Source organism: Myripristis murdjan, chromosome 22 (genome assembly GCF_902150065.1).
Source record: "Myripristis murdjan chromosome 22, fMyrMur1.1, whole genome shotgun sequence".
Lineage (NCBI taxonomy): Eukaryota > Metazoa > Chordata > Actinopteri > Holocentriformes > Holocentridae > Myripristis > Myripristis murdjan.
Genome location: NC_044001.1, coordinates 26,707,042 through 26,723,467, shown reverse-complemented (window position 1 = coordinate 26,723,467; position 16,426 = coordinate 26,707,042). Strand labels below are relative to the sequence as shown.

The window sequence follows — 16,426 nt, the reverse complement described above, 5'->3', positions numbered from 1 at the left end:
GGTTAGTGAAGATGAAAAACACAACCCAGATCAAGCACAACCTTTTTTTCTTTTGAGACCATTTAAAACTACCATGGAAAGTGCCAGCAAAGGGCTCAGCTGTAAAACAGGTATAGATGTACTACTTTACAGAAGCAGCAATTTGTCATCTAAGTCTTACAATGACTTGTATCAGAACACTTGAGTGAAATATAATAGAACTGATTATATTAGAAATTCAAAAAGAAACTGAAAAACTTGATAACTTGAAAATGAGGAAGAGGCACAGAATTAACATTTATAATACTGTAACTAATATGGATGTGATGATTCACTCAAGTCACAACTTGATTTGATTTGATTCAAGGACACCATTCCAGGTTCACAATTTAAAATTCGCACAATATTTTGAACAATTTATGGAAATAAGAAAAAATGAGAGTGATACAGTTTCTTAAATCACATTACAATGTAAAATCACCAGGACAGGGCATCCTCAATCTCCAGGTGCTCCGATCTTTTTTTCCCATCTTTTTTTTTAAATTTTTCTTCACTGTTTGTTTCCACAAGATTTTAAATGCTTTTTTCACTTACAACAATTGATTTATAATATTTTACTATAGATTATATATATATATATATATATATATATATATATATATATATATATATATATATATATATATACACAGTACAGGCCAAAAGTTTGGACACACCTTCTCATTCAATGCGTTTTCTTTATTTTCATGACTATTTACAATGTAGATTCTAACTGAAGGAATCAAAACTATGAATGAACACGTGGAGTTATATACTTAACAAAAAAAGGTGAAATAACTGAAAACATGTTTTATATTCTAGTTTCTTCAAAATAGCCACCCTTTGCTCTGATTACTGCTTTGCACACTCTTGGCATTCTCTCGATGAGCTTCAAGAGGTAGTCACCTGAAATGGTTTTCCAACAGTCTTGAAGGAGTTCCCAGAGGTGTTTAGCACTTGTTGGCCCCTTTGCCTTCACTCTGCGGTCCAGCTCACCCCAAACCATCTGGATTGGGTTCAGGTCCGGTGACTGTGGAGGCCAGGTCATCTGCCGCAGCACTCCATCACTCTCCTTCTTGGTCAAATAGCCCTTACACAGCCTGGAGGTGTGTTTGGGGTCATTGTCCTGTTGAAAAATAAATGATGGTCCAACTAAACGCAAACCGGATGGGATGGCATGTCGCTGCAGGATGCTGTGGTAGCCATGCTGGTTCAGTGTGCCTTCAATTTTGAATAAATCCCCAACAGTGTCACCAGCAAAACACCCCCACACCATCACACCTCCTCCATGCTTCACAGTGGGAACCAGGCATGTGGAATCCATCCGTTCACCTTTTCTGCGTCTCACAAAGACACGGCGGTTGGAACCAAAGATCTCAAATTTGGACTCATCAGACCAAAGCACAGATTTCCACTGGTCTAATGTCCATTCCTTGTGTTTCTTGGCCCAAACAAATCTCTTCTGCTTGTTGCCTCTCCTTAGCAGTGGTTTCCTAGCAGCTATTTGACCATGAAGGCCTGATTGGCGCAGTCTCCTCTTAACAGTTGTTCTAGAGATGGGTCTGCTGCTAGAACTCTGTGTGGCATTTATCTGGTCTCTGATCTGAGCTGCTGTTAACTTGCGATTTCTGAGGCTGGTGACTCGGATGAACTTGTCCTCAGAAGCAGAGGTGACTCTTGGTCTTCCTTTCCTGGGTCGGTCCTCATGTGAGCCAGTTTCGTCGTAGCGCTTGATGGTTTTTGCGACTCCACTTGGGGACACATTTAAAGTTTTTGCAATTTTCCGGACTGACTGACCTTCATTTCTTAAAGTAATGATGGCCACTCGTTTTTCTTTAGTTAGCTGATTGGTTCTTGCCATAATATGAATTTTAACAGTTGTCCAATAGGGCTGTCGGCTGTGTAGTAACCTGACTTCTGCACAACACAACTGATGGTCCCAACCCCATTGATAAAGCAAGAAATTCCACTAATTAACCCTGATAAGGCACACCTGTGAAGTGAAAACCATTTCAGGTGACTACCTCTTGAAGCTCATCGAGAGAATGCCAAGAGTGTGCAAAGCAGTAATCAGAGCAAAGGGTGGCTATTTTGAAGAAACTAGAATATAAAACATGTTTTCAGTTATTTCACCTTTTTTTGTTAAGTACATAACTCCACATGTGTTCATTCATAGTTTTGATTCCTTCAGTTAGAATCTACAATGTAAATAGTCATGAAAATAAAGAAAACACATTGAATGAGAAGGTGTGTCCAAACTTTTGGCCTGTACTGTATATATACATATATACATATATATATATTTTTTTATTATAGATCAGTGTTTCTAACAACCAGATCGAGATCCTACTGAATCCTGTACAACTTCAAGTCAGTCACATTTAAACAGTTACATGGCAGGCCATCTCGCCTACAATAACCCCTACGTGTTGACACATTATATCAGTCTGACACTTCTTTCAGTGTTCTTCTATCGCAAACACCAGGAAGCCCTCCTATTTTGCAAAAAAATCAAAAAAGCTGCCTCCTCTGGCCACTGTGAGGACACAGTTTTCCCATCACATCCTGCTCGCTGCACTGTGACAGCGGTGGTGCTCCGTAACAAGCTATAGTTCTGATTCTGATTCTGCACTTTTGCAAACACACACATTTTAGAAATTGCATACTTTTTGTAAAGTGTGCCAATGTTCTAAGTTTCTGGCACTGGGATAACTGGAGTTGTATGTTGAAGAAAAAAAAGAGTTTCTGTCACATGAAGAGGAGGATTAAAAAGAAAAAAAATCAGCTGTGGGATAACAATTCAAGATTTTCCATACTGTTTGATTGGTAAATGCAATTTTAATATCTGTATTGTATTTTTGCCAGCATTATAATCTGTTCAGTAAATGGTTAACTTTAAGGCTAAACAACACACACACTGGGAACAGTGCTTGTTTCTCTACCCTCCATGCTGCCTGCACCCAGGCCACCCCGTTCATCTGCGCATCATCTGGCAGACTTTTGCCAGCTCTGGCAAACTACAGATCGTATGTCCGTGTTTTTTTTTTTTTTTTTTTGTCAGCGGGTCTAAAAGAGAAGTCTGAGGATATAGTAAATGCTTGCAAGAGCAAGCATTTTGTTGCTAACATAGGAACACTACAGTGTGAGAACACGCAATACAAGTTTTTATGAGGCCTGTTAAAGACTAGAGCAAATAAACTGCCCCAGTTTGTTACCTGGCAGTGCTATATGCCCTGTGCATTTGTTGTATGTTTTCTTTTCTGAGCCACAAGGAACACCACAAATCTTTTCTCTGTTTTCTCTGGTCATTTAGCACCAATTACAAAAATATTTGCGCCTTTCGATTGCACAGACAGCCCAGTTTTACAAAAAGACCATCTTTCCAGCAGTGAATACTTGCTGTGAGGGTTTCAAAATACAGAATAAATGTAAATATATTTACAGCCAATGCAGCAACTCGTACTGAAGGACAATATCGTTGTGACTCGGTGTCAAGATTTATTTTTTTATGTTAAATCCTCATCATCCTCAATCAGCATCAGCAGAGAATCCCTGCTAACTGAGACCTTAAGTTTCTCATATTTGACCACATAAAATTCTGGTTTTGGGCACAGACATTGGTAGGAAATCTTCAGCACTAAGAGTGAGTGATAAATCAAAACATAGGAGTGAGATACAAACTGTCTCCTGAACAGCAGTAAGCGAGCGCTGCACACAGAGAAAGCTGGACTCACTTACGTAAGATCTTTTACTGTTGTCTCCTTGGTATTCCTTGGTACGAAGCATCACAGAAGGGCCGGGTTGGTAAACATGAGCATGCTGGGTGAAGTTTACTGATGTCACATGGCATGATTTCTGGGTAGCGAAGCTCCAGTTTTTTAAAACAGCTATCTTTTGTGGCCATCTAGGAATGACAACTAGCAAAGTTGGCTATACAGCTTTAATGTGAAAAATAATAATCCCCTAACTTATTTATCAGTGGTTCAGTGTCAGTGATATCACACTGCTTGCAGAAAGAAGAGATCTTTTCACTCCAGTTCTGCTGCCAGTATTTCTCTGAGCCACACACATCAATCACAAACTCACAAATGCTTCACCCCGTCAGCCAGAGCTGCAAAGGGTGACTTTAAATGGTTTGGGTTAGTTCTTAACTACTTGAACTCCAACTACTCAAATCATGTTTTAATGCTTTAATTGCTCAGTTTTTATCTGCCACTGTTCTGAAATGTTACTGGACAGCAAATAGAAGCCACGGTAGTTAATGTCCGAGTCTCAATTTGGACAACTAACAATGTATAGAAAATATGTGCTGTATGTATAACATTAATCCTAATATTTTTGTCAAATTTAGGGCTGCTTTTTAAAATATCTAATTTTTGCAATTAGTCAAGTAATCAAACAAATGACACATTGATCAGTCTGGGGTTTAGGGTGGTGGGTCATGCTCTTCATGGTCATGCTCCATCCGTGAACATGGACAGAGCAAGAGAAGCACACAGACACTGTGCATAGTGTTCCTCCATTACAGTATTTCTGTGAAAAAAAAAAAAAAAAAAAAATCTAACAGTACATTATTTATTTGAATCAATTTGAAAAGTTTTTTCTGAATTTATGAAAATAGACCCTTTTCACATCAGCCATTTTGACATGAACAGCAGGGTAAACACAGGTGTTCCCAAGGACATTAATTAATGTTGTGTGCCATGCAGGTCCAGCAGAGCCAGGATCCTGCTGCTGTTCCTGCTGGCTCTCTGGAAACACTCTGCTACACTGACATGGAACACAGCCTTGATTAATGTCATGAGTAACACCTGTGTTTATCCTGCTATTTCATGTCAAAGTTGCTGCTGTGAAAAAAGTCCACTGGCTTGTCCGCATGCCAGTTTGAGTGTGGCTGAGCAAGCCACCCGGTCGATTTAATCACAGGTGAAACACAGCAGTAACACTGGACAAACACTGGACTTCCACTGCTGGCTCCAAACAGGAACATCTGGGCATGGAAAATGGATGGACAGATGTTTGGACATAACGAATGAGGTTGTGTGGTATGCAGTTTGTCTTGGGCTTCTGATTCACGATAATCAGTGCATTTACAGAATTAACAGTCATTGAAGATTAATGATTAATGAATTAATGATGTTAACGCAACTTAAACTGGTTATAAAACAGACTCAATTTAATGCTGACCTAATAGTAACCAGCAACCGACGCCATCAGCAAGAGGACTGGTGATTTCTAAAGTTATTATGTGCTTGCCTTGAAAAGGCAACACATCTTAAAGTCTTGCATATTTAATCTTTTTATTAGTGGGCAAGCTGCAGCTTGCACACTTATGTTATTCCTACTATTTCTTTATTTCTTTATTTATAGGTCCGTTTTTTTGGACCGTAACTCCTCCTACAGCTTTCGTTTTAGGCCCACACAATGAATTGGGAAAATGTGCGGCCCGATTGGGAATAGTGTGCTATTACTTTTCTAAGGAATCCGACTTACGGAATTCCCAAAATTCCCATTTTCCTGAAAATTTCGGCCATAGGAAATGAATGGCCAAAACTTTGCAAGGCTCCAGGGCCCACAGCTTTGGACCTGCGTCCACGCACCAAATACGAAAAACGTGCGTCTTGTGGAGAAGAAGCAGGGTTTCGATTTTCAGACCGATCCGACATTCCGTTTTCCCACAATTCCGGTTTGAAGTTGGAATTCCAGACGCAATACACACTAATGGAGTTGAGCTAGAGTGGCATTCTTGGCATTCCTGAGCGGCTAGAGTGGAGCAGCCCTGAAAATTCGCCTAAAACGTTTGTCTTTAACTTGCTCTCCTGGCCACAATTTTCACTCCACATGCATAAATTTGGCATCAAATTGTAGGAAAAATAGTTGTGCTTTGAAAAATGTAAATACAAAAGCAAAGTAGCTTCAACTTTTTAAACTGTGACCCTTAACGAGGCAGGAGTGCCAGCTCTCTCCCCCATAGACTCCCATTATATCTGGAATGCAAAGTCTCGGGAGAGAAGCAGAAACACGCACGTTTTCAACTCGCCGTTTCTCGGGCATTTTTGGGAGTTGGAAAATAATTTTGACACCGTTTGAAAGCCCAAAGCGTTACCTTTCTCATGATACATTTTATTTTCTGCTCGGAAACCGCGCGCCGCGGTTACGCTTCCAGCTTGCCCACGCAGTTTCCCCAGAAACTGCACAATCCTCTAGTTAGTGGGCAAGCTGCAGCTTGCACACTTATGTTATTCCTACTATTTCTTTCTTTATTTCTTTATTTCTTTCTTTCTTTATTTATTATTCCGTACGTTTTTTGGACCGTAACTCCTCCTACAGCTTTCATTTTAGGCCCACACAATGAATTGGGAAAATGTGCGGCCCGATTGGGAATAGTGTGCTATTACTTTTCTAAGGAATCCGACTTACGGAATTCCCAAAATTCCCATTTTCCTGAAAATTTCGGCCATAGGAAATGAATGGCCAAAACTTTGGAAGGCTCCAGGGCCCACAGCTTTGGACCTGCGTCCACGCACCAAATACGAAAAACGTGCGTCTTATTGAGAAGAAGCAGGGTTTCGATTTTCAGACCGATCCGACATCCCGTTTTTCTGCAATTCCGGTTTGAAGTTGGAATTCCAGACGCAATACACACTAATGGAGTTGAGCTAGAGTGGCATTCTTGGCATTCCTGAGCGGCTAGAGTGGAGCAGCCCTGAAAATTCGCCTAAAACTTTTGTCTTTAACTTGCTCTGCTGGCCACAATTTTCACTCCACATGCATAAATTTGGCATCAAATTGTAGGAAAAATAGTTGTGCTTTGAAAAATGTAAATACAAAAGCAAAGTAGCTTCAACTTTTTAAACTGTGACCCTTAACGAGGCAGGAGTGCAAGCTCTCTCCCCCATAGACTCCCATTATATCTGAAATGCAAAGTCTCGGGAGAGAAGCAGAAACACACACGTTTTCAACTTGCCGTTTCTCTGGCATTTTTGGGAGTTGGAAAATAATTTTGACACCGTTTGAAAGCCCAAAGCGTTACCTTTCTCATGATACATTTTATTTTCTGCTCGGAAACCGTGCGCCGCGGTTACGCTTCCAGCTTGCCCACGCAGTTTCCCCAGAAACTGCACAATCCTCTAGTTATTTTTATTATTCCACCTTTTTTTCGGCGCGCTACTCCTCCTACAGCTTTGGTTTTAGGCCCACACAATGAATTGGGAAAATGTGCGGCCCCATTGGGAGAAGTGTGCTATTACTTTTATAAGGAATCCGACCCACGGAATTCTCAAAATTCCAATTTTCCTGAAAATTTCGGCCATCCGAAATGAATGGCCAAAACTTTGGAAGGCTCCCGGGCCCAGAGCTTTGAACCTGCGTCCACGCACCAAATACAAAAAATGTGCATCTTGTGGAGAAGAATCGGTGTGTCAATTTTCAAACCGATCAGACTTTGCGATTTCTCATAATTCATGATTTAAATCACGATTTTGCCCTCATAGAAAAAGAATGGGAAATCGGCAGACACTCATGCATTTTCAAAGCCTCACAGCTCCCTCATTCTTTGGCTCACAGACTCCATTCAAAGCTTAAATGACTCAGCAGATGTCCACCTTTATGTGTGTCACCTTCAATTTTTCAGGTCTGCTTTAGTTTGCCATAAAACACAGTTTAAGTTTGGAGTTATTTTTGAGCCGCCTCTGACTTTTGAATGAGTGTGTATTGCGTGAGCTAGAGTGGCATTCCTGAGGGCTAGAGTGGAGCAGCCCTTAAAATTCGCCTAAAACTTTTGTCTTAAACTTGCTCTCCTGGCCACAATTTTCACTCCACATGCATAAATTTGGGATCAAATTGTAGGAAAAATAGTTGTGCTTTGAAAAATGCAAATACAAAAGCAAAGTAGCTTCAACTTTTTAAACTGTGACCCTTAACGAGGCAGGAGTGCCAGCTCTCTCCCCCATAGACTCCCATTATATCTGGAATGCAAAGTCTCAGGAGAGAAGCAGAAGGACACACTTTTCCAACTCGCTCTAAGGTGGGCATTTATGGGAGTTGGAAAATAATTTTGACACAGTTTGAAAGCCCAAAGCCTTGCCTTTCTCATGATACCTTTTATTTTCTGCTCGGACTTACTGTCATTGAGAACAAAGCAGTAGTTTGACCACTACGTTTAGGTGATTTTTCACAGAAGCAGCACTGTCACTCATGCTGTGTGCTTCATAGAGCCTCATTTCTGGCTCCGCCCACACAAGCCCCAGTAGCACAGTGGATAGTATCTCTGCCTGCCATGCAGGAGACCAGGGTTCAACTCCCTGCCTGGGCAAGAGCCACAACACTACACAGCCCATAAACAGCACAGGGCTGCTGATTTAGCGCATGTCCAGGCGCTCGCAAGGCAAGCACATCAAAGTTTCTTCAGAAACTTTATAAAGTCTAGTTCTACATATCACCGTGTTTACTGACCCCGGGTCACAGTTAACCTGCTCCTCTGTATTTACCTCCACTCTGCCTCCAGCTCCGCGTCTTGTCCTCCCTGCCTTTGCTGTCACTTGCCTCGGCCATGTTTAGCTCCTCTGCCCGCCATCCGGACCGACCTGTCACCCAGCTGGTTGTGTAATGCTGCGCTAGCCTCAGAGCTAGTTAGCCCCTAATCCAAAAATGTTGCTGTTTTTTTTCCTCCTTCCTCTCTTGCATAGAATATCCTTACTGCAGGTGTTGAATTTTGCTGTGTCATTATATTTTTCAGTGAAGCTAAGCCAAACTTTGGAGGGTTTGCTTCAGTCAGCCATGGTGCAGGATCAAAACAGACGTGTCTCCTCAGCTATGTTGACATCTTTCTTCTACTTGCTTTCACAGCAAGGCCAGATCAAGGAATTTGACATGAGGCAGTGGTGCTCATAGGAAATGCAGTCTTCATTCTGCGAAACACTACCGCTTTTGTCCACAGGGGCCGCCAAAATCAATACAAAATAAAAGTTCCTTGTAGTTGCTGCAGTCGGTAAGGCATTGTTTCAGCTCTAGTCAAATTAAATGCTATGGCTTGGAATAAACACTGTCAATAAATTAGACGAAAGCTGAAGTGATTGGTATAGATATAAACTTCATTTTTTCTTGCTGCCAAAAGACTGTTGCTGCTTTTCATCTGTTCTCTGTAAGAACAGCGCCCTGCTGGCTCAGTTGGCGGCAACACAGACAATGGACACAAAATGTCCTGGTTTGAATCTGGCCGAAGACCTTTGTTGTGAGTCACTGCCCACGCACTCTCCTTCCTGTCTCTTTTCAATGTGATTATCCAATGAAATGTGAATGCCTGAAAAAAAAAAAATGAGTTCACTTCTTGTTTTCTGCTGTTAAACAATCCATCTTGTCAAATCTCACACATAGTACATAATATAGGCTAGTGTATATTCATGGACACCTAAGTCTATTTCAGCCCATTTTAACGACCATTTTATCTTTTTTTCCCGTTTCCAGGATATTTATTATTTATTAATTTATTTTTAAAGAATCTGAATGGGGCAGAATGCAAACGTGACAAAAAATACTGTGGGTGACAAACTACTGGTCTTTTTTAGTAAATTTATTTACCTACTTACTTACTTATTTATATATTTATGTTTGAGAAATAGGGAATTTAAACAATACTTAAATACATGTTGCATGTGAATCACCATTGTTTGGAGGTGCCAGTAGGGCTGAGTTGATAAATTAAAATACAGTACACATTTTAACACGGCACTTAACCCATCAGGATAACACAGAAAAAGTCAAATGACTTTTTTCCATTGTAGTTCTGTGGACTTGGCTGGCTGGCAGACAAAAGGAACAACATACAGCTGATATAAGTTATAATCTTTGCAGATAAATGGGATCAACAAGAAGATCGGCAGCCTCAACACTGTATTTTAGTTGCATTGTGCCTGCCTGAAGTAGCTGAACTGTATTCAGAAATACTATGAAATGTGTAATATCCCAGAAGGTCAATAACTTCTAATCTAATTGTAGCCCAGATGTAGCTATTTCACTATGCACAAAACTGACTTGAATGTGTTATTTTATGTTCTGCATTCATCCTGCTTCAATTTTCCACTCACTTCTCCCTGGTGAATCAAAACTGTGTGATGCGTCCTCCCTCTCTGTATATTCCTTGTTTGAACAGGCATGGCTCACAGAGTTTTAATGCTAAAATAACTGCATTGACAGTGTGATGGTCACCCCCAAGTCCCTCCAATTTACAATATGAGGTTAATGCATGTAGGATCAACATATTGTCCATGTTTGCTGAAGTGATTAGCAGTAATGATAATCTGATAAGCTGCACACATTTCTAGAAATCTCTTTGCACGTTTGATGTGGGTCTTGTCTGTCTCTCTCTCTCTCTCTCTCTCTCTCTCTCTCTCTCTCTCTCTCTCTCTCTCTCTCTCTCTCTCTCTCACACACACACACACACAGAAAGAGAGTGTGTGTGTGTGTGTTTCTGTCTCACAAACGAAATCAAATAACAAATGAATACATTTTGAACATTGTGCTGAAAAAGCCGGCGGTGGAGGGGACAGTGTGGGCGGTTAAGGGGCCTGTTTTGGTGATACTACGGGAGGAATAAGTTGGGGTTGCTGCAGTTTTGGGTGGAATTAATCTGGGGCAGTTTATGTTGCCAAACATTCTTTCATTCCTATTTCAAGGGGATTTCTCAGTTAGAAGCAGCAGCTAGGTTTATTATTTTGAGTGTTTTTTGTTTTTTTTTCTTAGTGCAGCTGTCTTTGTCTGCCGAGCTAGCACAGGCAGTGACACACGTGCAGTGATACAGTATCAACTGATGAGGGACGAGGTAGATTTCTTATACCTCACTTGGAAATGAATTGGACATTAAAATGCATATGTTTCCTGCCTTGAATCAAAATAAAAATGCTAATGAAAGGCTGCTGGTATTAATAATGCAGAAGATGAGCTTCCTTTTATTTGCTAAGGAAACATTTCAAGGAAGGTTCGAAGTAGTGACAGCAAAAATAGTTTCATATGGTTTCATAAACATATCAAATCTAACATCTTTCATCGACCAACACCAGTAATTCTCATTCTAGAGTTTAAAACACAGTCTAATTAGGGCTTTAATGAGTGGCTATGTGGCTAAAAAGTTACAAGAATAATGGAATATCATTGTGTATATAATGTATTGTATATGTATTGCTGTATGCCAAACAAAGATTAATTGTAATTTTAAAATAGACTTATCTATGATACACTGGAGTCTGCCCTTTGGCCTTATTTACAATTCCCCAGGGTGTTTCAAACTGTATCCTACCAACAACCTCCATATGGATAAAAATTAAACTACAGAAGGTCTGAAAGGAATTCTTATCTAGACATACTTCTTTTGAACACCATTGCAAACAATTTCACGCAATGTAAGGAGGAGATTTTGGGAGCGTGAAACAGTAATGGCCATGTTTATGCACTCCGTCATTGGGCTCACTGTAACTAAATAAGTCACAATATTCTTCATCATGTTCAGGAGTCTGACTGCAACCACAGGAGGAAAAGTGAAAATTGTATGGGACATAATCTTGAAAGGAACCTTAAAACACATACCAGAAGCACTCTTTAGCACTCCGGCTAGCTCCATTGTTCCTCATTGAAATTCAATTTCAGAATACAAAGCCTGATCGTTATTTTTTTCCCTTAAAGTCACCTGTGTAGCACTGGGAAATGAAAGGTTTAAGAACACATGTGCATGCTCCAACAGGAGTAATTTGGTTAAAATATTAAGCCTGATTGACTTCCTGGATGCAAGAGCATCAACTTTCACACTCCACTGGGGTATAATTATGCTTGTGCAGCTCCTGCCAACAGAAGCCTTCAGGCTTTTGACCACAGGGGCTTGCATGTTTTATATGACATTTATGTCACTTATTTTTTATATGCCTTTGAAAAGGGGCATACCAAGTTTTTTTTTCCTCTCCTGACATTTTTTTTGACAACTATACTGCCATTTCAACCCATTTGTAATTGAGATAGCTTTGGCTTGTGCTTGCTATATTTTCTGGTTCTATTACAAGTTGACTGCAGACCAGGAACACACTTTGTGATCAGATTATTCATTACCAAATAGCATGCTATCTCTTTCTATCCCTCTCTATCTCCAGCAGGCTGCAGTTCAAAAGTGCATTTACACAACTTCAACAATCTAAAAGGCATACTTCACCCATAACACATCATTTTTTAATATGATACTGACCATCTGCTGCCTTCAGTCCTTGACAAAGAAAGTTTCACTCACAAGCTTTCATGGTACACTCATTTTCCAAAAGCGCAAGCGATCTCTGATCCAACCGAAAAAAAAAAAAAAAAAAAAATGGGGCTGTTATTTTAGGATTTTACTAGCAAAACAATAACAAAAGTTGTGTTTAAAAAGTTCACAATGGTCATGCTGTACAATCCATGTCTTTGGTATCCAGTCACATGCTCAACACTTCCCAACCACACATATTTTAACTCAACTCTTGCTGCAAAGACTGAGCAGACAGGATTCAGCATAGCCAACATTTTGTGGTTGTAAAATCATAAAATTATGATTGAAGGCTTGTGAGCAAAACTTTGTTCATCTCGGAGTGAAGTCAGCACACGGTCAGTACTTGATACAAAAATTATGGATGAAGTAGCCTATCCCTTTAAAGATGTGCAATGGCGTCTTCTCAAATGTTACTGCATTTGCACCAGCTGCTCTTCACAAAATACTTAGCTAGTTGACCAAGAGGTCATATTCCCAAAAAGTCAGTGCATAGCCTAATAGGTTGTCTATGGAATTATTCCATCAATGTACATTTTTTTCTGTCACTATTGTACAACATATTGACTCACATTGTCAAGACTGCTCCTTTTAACTTAAGGCCATATCCACTGTGTTCCACACACGTTATTAACAGCTGCCCAAGTACAATTTGACCAATTAAGGGTTTCCCATCAATGTATAACCTGTAATTTCTAGTGCCACAGTCTCACATCCCCCCTCATCATCAGTAAGTTATAAGTATAAAACACACTGCTGATGAGGAAAGTCAACAGAGCAGACACATACAGGGAGAAAGAAACAGAAGAAAGTGGTGCAGGGCAAGCTGGTGTGTGGAGGTGTGGGTGCGAGCAGGTTAAAATACTCTGATTAAAAACACTTTAGTATGGTGCAGAATAAGAAATAGTAGAAATAGGCTAATCTGGTCTTTCCTCAATTATATTTGCTCCTTTGCTGATATTTGCTCATTAGCAAGGTCTGTACCTGTTAATCCTGTGTACAGGCAGCCCTGTTTGTTTCTTCAACATGTTAAGAGACTTTTTTGAATGGGAACATGAGCCTGTCCCCCACAGTGGTTAGCTGGCTAACAGAGTAACAGTGCCTTGCCAGTGCTACCAGACACATGAGGGGAAAAAGCAGTTTCATGGCCAGCACATAATGCACATAACAGAGCCTGGACTGTGCTGCAGCAATAATTATGGAATAGCTCAATGTTTAATTATTAATGCCAACACAGAGAGAACATGCATACTATACAGTACACAGAAAAGGATAAGAATTTAACCCATCTTGCTCCTTGACTAATAGTTAATTAATAAATGCAGTAAAATTAATACAAACCAGTTAATTACATCAATATTTAAATTACATGATTAGCATACTGTTCATAAAACAATTAAGAGATGGTAAGTAGCCAAACCCATTAGCATTCATGACTTTTTAAATAAATGAGTAATCTAGTGAATTTCAAAGTTTAAAAAGTTTAAAAAGACAACATTTGTTTGTTATTCCACTCACTACTGTGTTCCTTTTCATTTTCCATCTCAAATGTCTATTGTTCTACTTATACACACTGTGACACTTAATTCTTTCACTTTTCTTATGAAATGAGATGATGTACACCCACTGTGCCAGAGCAACAGCAAAAAAGAGTACAGTGGATGTAAGAGGAGGTTTCACTGGCCACCTAGTGAGCTTACGGAGACACTTATACCAGCAGGAGAGGAACAGCACACCTCCCCAGCACCTCTGACTAATTTATCAGTGATGATTAATCATTAAACTATTCAGAAATATCTGCAGATATCAGAAAAACAAATTCAAAACTTTTTTCAGGCCTTTTTTAATTTAAGACTGATTTAAAAACCAAAATAAAAAAAATAATGTTGGCAAAACCTGCTTGTTTATGAGTGAACATATTTAGTAGTATTATAGTATTTAGTACATTCATTTTAATACTTTGAAAGCCTTAAAATTAGATAATCTGGTCTTCAGATTTGTCAGACTTAGAAAACAGGAACAACTGAACTCAACTGCAACAACTGAGTGTAAGCGTTGTAAACACAAGTAAGACAAATAAGACAGGAAAAGTTTTCTTACTTTAGGACTTATCAGTCAGTAGCAAACGGAGAGTGGGATATGTTGTGAAAACTGAACACACTCAAAGCAGAGATCAGCTGCAAATTTGCAAGCCTTGAGGCTCAGAAATCCAGTTTTGAAATTTTAACAAATCCTTTGTATTACGTAAGTGTGTACAATTCAAGACTTTATTGCAAGGGCAGAAGAAAAAAAGCTGCTAGTTGTTCAGCAGGAGCAAAAAGGTAAGCAATAACATATATGGGCCTACTGCTGAATGCCATACTAAAGATTTGTGATATTTACTCAACAAGGATGTTTCAGAGATGTGGTTAGCCTCTTGGCTGCTTAAAATTTTAGTTTCAAGAGACCACATTATGGTCAGGGTTGGGAAGGTAATTTTTATATATATTCCATTACAGATTACTGAATGCACACTCCAAAACGTAGGCTAATCCGTCATGTATTCCATTCCATTACTCAAAGCAACTTAAGCTATAGTTTACTTTTAGAATACTGTGTTTTTCATAAATATCAGGGTAGCACCTTTCAAAAAGTGGCTGAAAGTAAAGTAAAACAATTTGCTAAATCTGAATTTGTTTTACAATCATTTACAGACGACCTGCAATTCACTGTCACTAGATGTCAATAAAGTTTCATGACAGGATATAAGACCTAACCGGAGAGAGATTCAGCATTATTGCTACCTTAACTCAAATGTGCCACATTGTCAAAGTAACTTAGTGAATCTAGCTTAGGATAATGAGCAATAGCCCAACAAAAAGACAAGGCACTGTTTTTTGAGGTTGAAGGTGAAGTCTTGATGCTGAAAGAAGTGGCACTGCAGGCTGATGAAAATTGCTGTTATGTTTCGACTATTTTCTTGCTTGAAAATAAAATATTCACGGTATTTCCAGGCTGTAAATGCATTCTGCCTCTTCTCTTTTCTGTGCATCTGTTAGCTGCAGCGCGAGGAGCAACTATGAGGGAGGATTTGCTGGGACAATCGAACGTTTACAGCTGTCGCCTTGACAAGGTGAACCAGCCAGAAATAGTCTGATTTGCTGTGAACCAAAGGCCCACGCTGGTTCTACTCATTCAATTTTTAAGAATTTACCTTTTACTGATGGAACATTGATTTTATAAGTGAAGTATGCTGCTTTTGTTATGAGTCAAAAGTCATTTTTTCAATTTAGAATTCATTATGTTATAAGTAGGATTACTGCACAAAAACACAGTTTTGCTGTCAAGTTCCAGCTTAAGTCCATGGACATTCTGAGATGGATAGCACACACCTCATAAGATGTGGCCTCCTCGTCTACTCCAAGTTCACAGGCAAACCAGACACACAGGGGTGTGGTTGCATGACAAAAATACGAGCACCTACATTGCTGAAGTTGGGACTAGGGATTGGAAGATTAACCAATTTGTATCAATAGACGCACACACACAGATATGATGCGAATACATTGAGGGAGCAGCCGTGAATAGATACAATTTTGGGATGAAATCGAGATGCATCTAGATCCATTTAATTATTAGATGTTCTATGCCTTTATTTAGAAACATGACGTGTCCAATAATTTGATATTATGGACTATGTCTCCTACATTATAGTCGGGGAGCCAAAGTCTCAAAAGCTCAATAAATTGGGTTGAACCTGACATGGTCTGCCATACTTTTTATTTGTGTTTTTTCTGTTAACTTTGACCCTAAGGACCAATAATTGGAGGGTCTGCTCTGCTGGAAATATCGCGAAAAAAAATTGTGGCCATTTTAGTGTATGCACCCTGTATTTTTTATCAGAAAAATGTTAAAAACGATTTTTTCCCTCAAATCCTCAGTGGGTTGGGTAGGCTGTCAATCAATGCATTCCAGATACAGAGAACACATGTGCTGACAACATCCACTGAAAAAATAACTCTTAAAACACATTTCTTAATTATTTTGCATCAATTTAATGCAAACAAATTAGGCGTTTTCTCACTTTTTTCCAATATTTTCATCTTTACTTCATTGGCAATCAATTATTTCACCAAGTTATGACATCAGTCA

The 16,426-nt window shown here is 39.5% G+C and overlaps 1 protein-coding gene across 1 annotated transcript in view; it reads right to left on the bottom strand.

The window, feature by feature from the left end:
* Positions 1 to 16,426, bottom strand: part of sntg2 (syntrophin, gamma 2) — an 88,762-nt gene that overhangs the window by 67,329 nt on the left and 5,007 nt on the right. The window lies entirely within an intron of this gene.